We start from the raw sequence: 9,924 nt of genomic DNA, 5'->3' as shown, positions 1-9,924 counted from the left end.
GAGCCCCTCCTATCTGATAGAAAAGGGTCCCATGATCCCGAGCCGATCTTACCTTGGCTCGCAAACCCCAAGTTTGTCTATGAAGAGCTAATCTAATTGTATTTTTTTCTAGAATGGATTTCTTATGTGGAATACTAATGGATAGGGCTTCGTTGCTAAGTGCTACAAGATCTAGTGCACTGGAACTCGTGGTTATGGACCCGAATCCTTTAGTATGGAACATTGTCTTTTCCAAGTAAAAACCCCTAGTATATGAAAGAATGAAAAGGTGCTTTCGTTCTTGTGGAATAAGAAGCCCTCGTACCTTAATGAAAGGAAAATCGTAATTTTTCGTTAGGTATTTGACCAAATAGGATCGTCCAGTTCCTACAGAACCTATCACTAAAATACCCGATAGGGCTAAGCGGAACGAAAAGGGTTTTCCATGAGATGGTAAATGAAAACGATTAGTCCCACACGAGGTTTGGGAATAAGTGATTGTCTGATAATGAGCAAGGAATATACGTCTTTCTGCTAAAGAGGATCTATTAAACTCATAATTCATTAGATCCTTGTTATCAATGCCAACTAGGTATCATAAGTAAATGGATCCCGGTTGTTCAATCCTTTGATAACCAAGGTCATTCTTTGCTAAAGAGAAATGATCACTATGAGTCAGACTCAATAGAATTGGATCCATTCCAAATAGCGAGAATTAGGATTCTTGATCCCTCTCAATCTCTCTTTCAATTCGAGGATCCAGAGAGGTGTTTTCATAGTCATCTCCGAATATTTGCCATCTCGGAATATTTTCGATTTCATTTTTCTATGATATGTCTTTCTATATGAAAATTGGTTATTTACGATGTACGATGATCCCTGTTAAGCATCCATGGCTGAATGGTTAAAGCGCCCAACTCATAATTGGTAAATTTGCGGGTTCAATTCCTGCTGGATGCACACGAACGGGAACATTCCATAAGTCTATTGGAACTGGCTCTCTATCCATGGAATCTCATCCATCATCCATACATAACGAATTGGTATGGTATATTCATACCATAACATAAGAACAATAAGAACTCGAATTCTTATCGATACTGGAACTCAGAGCATAGGAGGGAAAGTCGATTTATGGATGGAATCAAATACGCAGTATTTACAGAAAAAAGTCTTCGTTTATTGGGAAAGAATCAATATACTTTTAATGTCGAATCGGGATTCACTAAGACAGAAATAAAGCATTGGGTTGAACTCTTCTTTGGTGTTAAGGTGGTAGCTGTGAATAGCCATCGACTACCTGGAAAAGGTAGAAGAATAGGACCTATTCTGGGCCATACAATGCATTACAGAGACAATCAATGCTCTGATATAGAGTATAACCTGACTATCTTGGCCTACCCAAGTGAAATTACGATAAAAGAAAAGCATGGATATGGGGAGAGGTGGATAACTAGATTGGCATGTACTTAAAAAAGGGACTTACTTTATTTTAGAATTCCACAATGAAATACTGAATTTTCTAGCAATTATACTACTCCGATCCGAAATAAAAAAGAACCCTCAAATTATTTTGAGAAATTAAAGTAAGCACGCTATTCTAAATCGAAGTATAGTCAAACTTTCTAGTATATTATATTACGGCTTTATTACATTCATAGAAAGGAGATAAAATGAGAAATCTTTGCCATCCAATCTGATTAGAATATCATAACATAAAGTATAAGTGGCAGAATTTTTTTTGTAGGAATGTTTTATCAATTCATTTTCATTTCATTTGTACCCCTGGCAAACTCGAACTTTCGTCGAAATGGTCTCTATTCATATGTATGAAATACATATATGAAATACGTATGTGGAGTTCCCTAGAATTTCATGTGATTCAGTAAACAGAATATAGATTCCATGATTGCTAGATCGATCCATAGGGATTGATGAAGAGTGAGCTGATAATGGAATTTTTCTTTGATAAACAGGAAACTTAAGATTAAGATGCTCCGGAATGGAAACGAGGGAATGTCCACAATACCCGGATTTAGTCAGATCCAATTCGAGGGATTTTGTAGGTTCATTAATCAAGCCTTGGCAGAAGAACTTGACAAGTTTCCAACAATTAAAGATCCAGATCACGAAATTGCATATCAATTATTTGCGAAAGGATATCAATTGCTAGAACCCTCGATAAAAGAAAGAGATGCTGTGTATGAATCACTCACCTATTCTTCCGAATTATATGTATCTGCGAGATTAATTTTTGGTTTCGATGTGCAAAAGCAAACCATTTCTATCGGAAACATTCCTATAATGAATTCCTTAGGAACCTTTATTATAAATGGAATATACCGAATTGTGATCAATCAAATATTGCTAAGTCCTGGTATTTACTACCGCTCGGAATTAGATCATAAGGGAATTTCTATCTACACTGGGACTATAATATCAGATTGGGGAGGGAGACCGGAATTAGCAATTGATAAAAAAGAAAGGATATGGGCTCGCGTGAGTAGAAAACAAAAGATATCTATTCTAGTTCTATCATCAGCTATGGGTTCGAATCTAAGAGAAATTCTAGATAATGTTTCCTACCCTGAAATTTTCTTGTCTTTCCCGAATGCTAAGGAGAAGAAGAGGATTGAGTCAAAAGAAAAAGCTATTTTGGAGTTTTATCAACAATTTGCTTGTGTAGGTGGGGACCTGGTATTTTCGGAGTCCTTATGCGAGGAATTACAAAAGAAATTTTTTCAACAAAAATGTGAATTAGGAAGGATTGGTCGACGAAATATGAATCGGAGACTTAATCTTGATATACCTCAGAACAATACATTCTTGTTACCACGAGATGTATTGGCCGCTACGGATCATTTGATTGGAATGAAATTTGGAACGGGTATACTTGACGATGACGATATGAATCACGTGAAAAATAAACGTATTCGTTCGGTTGCGGATCTGTTACAAGATCAATTCGGATTGGCTCTTGGTCGTTTACAACATGCAGTTCAAAAAACTATTCGTAGAGTATTCATACGTCAATCGAAACCGACTCCCCAAACTTTGGTAACTCCAACTTCAACTTCAATTTTATTAATAACTACTTATGAGACCTTTTTTGGCACATACCCGTTATCTCAAGTTTTTGATCAAACGAATCCATTGACACAAACTGTTCATGGGCGAAAAGTGAGTTGTTTAGGTCCTGGAGGGTTGACGGGGAGAACCGCAAGTTTTCGGAGCCGAGATATTCATCCGAGTCACTATGGGCGTATTTGTCCAATCGACACGTCTGAAGGAATCAATGTTGGACTTACTGGATCCTTAGCAAGTCATGCGAGAATTGATCACTTGTGGGGATCCATAGAGAGTCCGTTTTATGAAATATCTGCTGAGAAAGCAAAAGAAAAAAAAGAGAGACAGGTGGTTTATCTATCACCAAATAGAGATGAATATTATATGATAGCAGCAGGAAATTCTTTGTCCTTGAATCAAGGTATTCAGGAAGAACAGGTTGTTCCGGCTAGATACCGTCAAGAATTCTTGACTATTGCATGGGAACAGATTCATGTTAGAAGTATTTTTCCTTTCCAATATTTTTCTATTGGGGGTTCTCTCATTCCTTTTATTGAGCACAATGATGCGAATCGGGCTTTAATGAGTTCTAATATGCAGCGCCAAGCAGTTCCGCTTTCTCGGTCCGAGAAATGCATTGTTGGAACTGGATTGGAACGCCATACAGCTCTAGATTCGAGGGTTTCCATTATAGCCGAACGCGAGGGAAAGATCATTTCTACTGATAGTCATAAGATACTTTTATCAAGTAGTGGGAAGACTATAAGTATTCCTTTAGTTAACCACCGTCGCTCTAACAAAAATACTTGTATGCACCAAAAACCTCGGGTTCCACGGGGTAAATCCATTAAAAAAGGACAAATTTTAGCAGAAGGAGCTGCTACAGTTGGGGGCGAACTTGCTTTAGGAAAAAACGTATTAGTAGCTTATATGCCATGGGAAGGTTACAATTTTGAAGACGCAGTACTAATTAGCGAACGTTTGGTATATGAAGATATTTATACCTCTTTTCACATCCGGAAATATGAAATTCAGACGGATACGACAAGCCAGGGCTCCGCTGAAAAAATCACTAAAGAAATACCACATCTAGAAGAACATTTACTCCGCAATTTGGACAGAAATGGAGTTGTTAGGTTGGGATCGTGGGTAGAAACTGGTGATATTTTAGTAGGTAAATTAACGCCTCAGATAGCGAGCGAATCATCTTATATCGCGGAAGCTGGATTATTACGGGCCATATTTGGCCTTGAGGTTTCCACTTCAAAAGAAACTTCTCTGAAATTACCTATAGGTGGAAGAGGGCGCGTTATCGATGTGAAATGGATCCAAAGGGACCCGCTCGACATAATGGTTCGTGTATATATTTTACAGAAACGTGAAATCAAAGTTGGGGATAAAGTAGCCGGAAGACATGGGAATAAAGGGATCATTTCCAAAATTTTGCCTAGGCAAGATATGCCCTATTTGCAAGATGGAACACCCGTTGATATGGTCTTCAATCCCTTAGGAGTACCCTCCCGAATGAATGTGGGACAAATATTTGAAAGCTCACTCGGATTAGCGGGAGATCTGCTAAAGAAACATTATAGAATAGCACCCTTTGATGAGAGATATGAGCAAGAGGCTTCAAGAAAACTTGTGTTTTCAGAATTATATGAAGCCAGTAAAGAAACAAAAAATCCATGGGTATTTGAACCCGAGTACCCGGGAAAAAGCAGAATATTTGATGGAAGAACAGGCGACCCCTTTGAGCAACCTGTTCTAATAGGGAAGTCCTATATCTTAAAATTAATTCATCAAGTTGATGAGAAAATTCATGGGCGTTCTACTGGGCCCTACTCACTTGTTACACAACAACCGGTTAGAGGAAGAGCCAAGCAAGGGGGACAACGAGTAGGAGAAATGGAAGTTTGGGCTTTAGAAGGATTTGGTGTTGCTCATATTTTACAAGAGATACTTACTTATAAATCTGACCATCTTATAGCTCGCCAAGAAATACTTAATGCTACGATCTGGGGAAAAAGAATACCTAATCATGAGGATCCTCCAGAATCTTTTCGAGTGCTCGTTCGAGAACTACGATCTTTGGCTCTAGAACTGAATCATTTCCTTGTATCTGAAAAGAACTTCCAGGTTAATAGGGAGGAAGTTTGATCGGAATAAATATAAATTCTTTTCTTATTTATATTTTATGATTGACCAATATAAACATCAACAACTTCAAATTGGACTCGTTTCCCCTCAACAAATAAAGGCTTGGGCTAACAAAAACCTACCTAATGGAGAAGTCGTTGGCGAAGTCACAAGGCCCTCTACTTTTCATTATAAAACCGATAAACCAGAAAAAGATGGATTGTTTTGCGAAAGAATCTTTGGACCCATAAAAAGCGGGATTTGCGCTTGTGGCAATTCTCGAGCGAGCGGAGCTGAAAACGAAGACGAAAGATTTTGCCAAAAATGCGGGGTAGAATTTGTGGATTCTCGGATACGAAGATATCAAATGGGATACATCAAACTCGCATGTCCCGTGACTCATGTGTGGTATTTGAAAGGTCTTCCTAGTTATATCGCGAATCTTTTAGATAAACCTCTTAAGAAGTTGGAGGGCCTAGTATACGGCGATTTCTCTTTTGCTAGGCCCAGCACTAAAAAACCCACTTTTTTACGATTACGAGGTTTATTCGAAGAGGAAATTGCATCCTGTAACCACAGCATTTCTCCCTTTTTTTCTACCCCAGGCTTTGCAACATTTCGAAATCGGGAAATTGCGACAGGAGCAGGTGCTATTAGAGAACAATTAGCAGATCAAAGTTGAACCTAGTATTGCTATGGTTAAAGATCTCTTGGATGATAATTTAGATGAGCATGTTATTTATTTCTGTGGTGAGACTGCTAATATTATTAGACCATATGTTAAGATACATAGACCTATTGTAGGCATGCATGTTATTTCTGTTAAAATAGGAGATCATTGTTATCATGGCTTATGTGATATCGGTGCTAGTGCTAGTGCAATACCCTATGACTTATATAAAGAAATTATGCATGATATTGCACCCGCTGAATTGGAAGGTATTGATGTTACTATCAAGCTTGCCAATAGAGATACTATTTCACCAGTTGGGATCGTTAGAGATGTTGAAGTCTTGTGTGGGAAGGTCAAATATCCTGCTGATTTTCTTGTTCTTAGTTCCCCACAAGATGATTTTTGTCTCATTATTTTTAGTAGACCCTTCTTGAATACTGTTAATGCTAGGATTGATTGTGAAAAGGATATTGTTGAAATTGGCTTAGGGGATATGTCTCATAAGTTTAATTTTGCTAAGTTTCGTAGACAACCCCGTGATAAAGAATCACCTAGTAAAGATGAGATTATTGGTCTTGCTTCTATTGTCGTTCCTCCTACTGATCCATTAGAACAATATTTGCTAGACCATGAAAATGATATGTTTATGAATGAAAGAAGGGAAATAGATGAAGTGTTCCTTCAACAGGGTCCTATTCTGAAACACAACTTACCTGTTGAAATCCTAGGGGATCGCCCTCCACCCAATGGTGATCCCGTGTTTGAACTCAAACCATTACCTGATAATCTTAACTATGCTTATCTTTATGAAAAGAAAATATATCCTATTATTATTAGTGCTAACCTTTTAGAGAAAGAAGAAGAAATATTATTGAAAACTCTAAAGAAGCACTGTGCTGCTATTGGATATACTCTGGATGATCTTAAGGGCATTAGTCTCACTCTATGCCAACACAAAATAAATGTGGAAAAAGACGCGAAACCAGTTAGAGATCCTCAACGACGGTTAAATCCTAAGATGAAAGAAGTGGTAAGAAAGGAGATACTAAAGCTCCTTGAGGCAGGGATAATTTATCCTGTTGCTGATAGCGATTGGGTAAGTCATGTCCATTGCGTTCCTAAAAAGGGAGGTATTACTGTTGTCCCTAATGATGAAGATGAATTGATCCTGCGAAGAATCAATACAGGTTATAGTTTGGTAATTGGTTTCCGTAAATTAAATAAAGCTACTAAGAAAGATCATTACCCTTTACCTTTTATTGACCAAATACTAGAAAGACTATCCAAACACACACATTTCTGCTTTTTAGATGGTTATTCTGGTTTCTCTCAAATACCTGTGTTAGTGGAGGATTAATCAAAAACTACTTTTACTTGCCCTTTTGGTACTTTTGCTTATAGACGTATGCCTTTTGGTTTATGTAATGCACCTACTACCTTTCAAAGATGCATGATGGCTATATTCTATGACTTTTGTGAAAAGATTTGTGAGGTATTCATCGATGATTTCTCTGTTTATGGGTCCTCTTTTGATGAATGCTTGAGCAACCTTGATCGAGTTTTGCAGAGATGGGAAGACACTAGTCTCGTGTTGAATTGGGAAAAGTTCCACTTTATGGTTAATGAGGGCATTGTCTTGGGGAATAAGATTTCCGAGAGAGGTATTGAAGTTGATAAAGCTAAAGTTGATGATATTGAAAAGATGCCATGTCCCAAGGACATAAAAGGTATAAGAAGTTTCCTTGGTCATGCCGGTTTTTATAGGAGGTTCATTAAGGACTTTTCTAAAATCTCTAGGCCTCTGACTAATTTATTGCAAAAAGATATTACTTTTGTCTTTGATGATGATTGTGTAGAAGCATTTGAAATACTTAAGAAATATTTGATCACTTCACCTGTTGTTCAGCCACCTGATTGGAATTTACCTTTTGAAATTATGTGTGATGCTAGTGATTATGTTGTAGATGTTGTTCTAGGGTAAAGAGTTGATAAGAAATTGAATGTTATCCAGTATGCTAGTAAAACTCTTGATACTGCCAAGATAAATTATGCCACTACTGAAAAAGAGTTCTTAGCAGTTGTGTTTGCTTGTGATAAGTTCAGACCTTATATTGTTGATTCCAAAGTTACTATTCACACTGATCATGCTGCTATTAAATATCTTATGGAAAAAAAAGATGTTAAGCCTAGACTTATTAGATGGGTTCTCTTGCTCCAAGAATTTGATTTGCATATTATTGATAGAAAGGGAGCTGAGAACCCCCATTGCAGACTACTTGTCTAGGTTAGAGAATGTTCTTGATGACCCACTACCTATTGATGATAGCTTTCCTGATGAATAATTAGCGGTCATTAATGCTTCTTGTACTGCTCCTTGGTATGCTGATTATGCTAATTACATTGTTGCTAAATTTATACCACCTAGTTTCACATACCAGCAAAAGAAAAAGTTCTTTTATGATTTAAGACATTACTTCTGGGATGACCCACACCTTTATAAAGAAGGAATAGATGGTGTTATTAGACGTTGTGTACATGAGCATGAACAGGAACGGATCCTACGCAAGTGTCACTCTGAATCATATGGAGGACACCACGCTGGAGATAGAACTGCACATAAGGTATTGCAATCCGGTTTTTATTGGCTTACTCTCTTCAAAGATGCTCGTAAGTTTGTCTTGTCTTGTGATGAATGCCAAAGAATTGGTAATATTAGTAGACGTCAAGAAATGCCTATGAACTATTCTCTTGTTATTGAACCATTTGATGTTTGGGGCTTTGATTATATGGGACCTTTTCCTGCCTCTAATGGTTATACACATATTTTAGTTGCTGTTGATTACGTTACTAAGTGGGTAGAAGCTATTCCAACTAGTAGTGCTGATCATAACACTTCTATTAAAATGCTTAAAGAAGTTGTTTTCCCGAGGTTTGGAGTCCCTAGATATCTTATGACTGATGGTGGTTCACATTTTATTCATGGTGCTTTCCGTAAGATGCTTGCTAAGTATGATGTTAATCATAGAATCGCATCTCCTTATCACCCGCAGTCCAGTGATCAAGTAGAGTTGAGCAATAGAGAGCTCAAATTAATTTTGCAAAAGACTGTGAATAGATCTAGAAAGAACTGGTCCAAAAAACTTGATGATGCATTATGGGCCTATAGAACTGCATATAAAAATCCTATGGGTATGTCTCCCTATAAGATGGTTTATGGAAAGGCATGTCACTTACCTCTTGAACTTGAACATAAAGCATATTGGGCTATTAAAGATCTCAATTATGACTTCAAACTTGTCGGTGAGAAGAGGTTATTTGATATAGCTCACTTGATGAATGGAGAACCCAAGCCTATGAGAATGCCAAGCTATTCAAAGAAAAAGTCAAACGCTGGCGTGGAAAAAGGATACAAAAGCGAGAATTTAACGTAGGTGATTATGTGTTGCTATTCAACTCTTGTTTAAGATTTTTTGCAGGGAAACTTCTCTCTGAATGGGAAGGTCCTTACGTTATCGAGGAGGTCTATCATTCTGGTGCCATAAAAATCAACAACTTCGAAGGCACAAGTCCGAGGGTGGTGAACGGTCAAAGAATCAAACATTATATCTCAGGAATCCTATCAATGTTGAAACTAATATTACTGAGACCGTAACCCCGGAGGAATACATAAGGGACACCTTCCAGAATGTTTCAGAGTCCGAAAAGGAATAGGTATGTGGTACGGTAAGTAAACCAACTCCAAAACAATTCTAATGGCAATTTCTATCTGTTTTGGAATATTTAAAAAATTTGGAAAGAAAGAAGTAGTCCGGGAAGGACACGAGGCCTCCATGAGGGTGGAGGACGCGCCCACCCTTCCTGGGCGCGCCCCCTGTCTCGTGGCCACCTTGTGTGCCTCTCGGACTCCGTTTTCTTGCACGTTACGTATTTTGGTTGGTAAAAATTCATTATATAATCTCCCGAAGGTTTCGACCATCATATCATGCAAATATCCTCTGTTTTCATTTCAAGTTGTTTCTGTTACAGATCTAGAGCAATATGTCGTCTCAGGATTCGGAAGGGGAGAGCTA

This window comes from Triticum aestivum, chromosome 3B (genome assembly GCF_018294505.1).
Source record: "Triticum aestivum cultivar Chinese Spring chromosome 3B, IWGSC CS RefSeq v2.1, whole genome shotgun sequence".
Classification (NCBI taxonomy): domain Eukaryota; kingdom Viridiplantae; phylum Streptophyta; class Magnoliopsida; order Poales; family Poaceae; genus Triticum; species Triticum aestivum.
The sequence above is the reverse complement of the archived record's forward strand: the minus strand, read 5'-3'. Positions refer to the sequence as shown.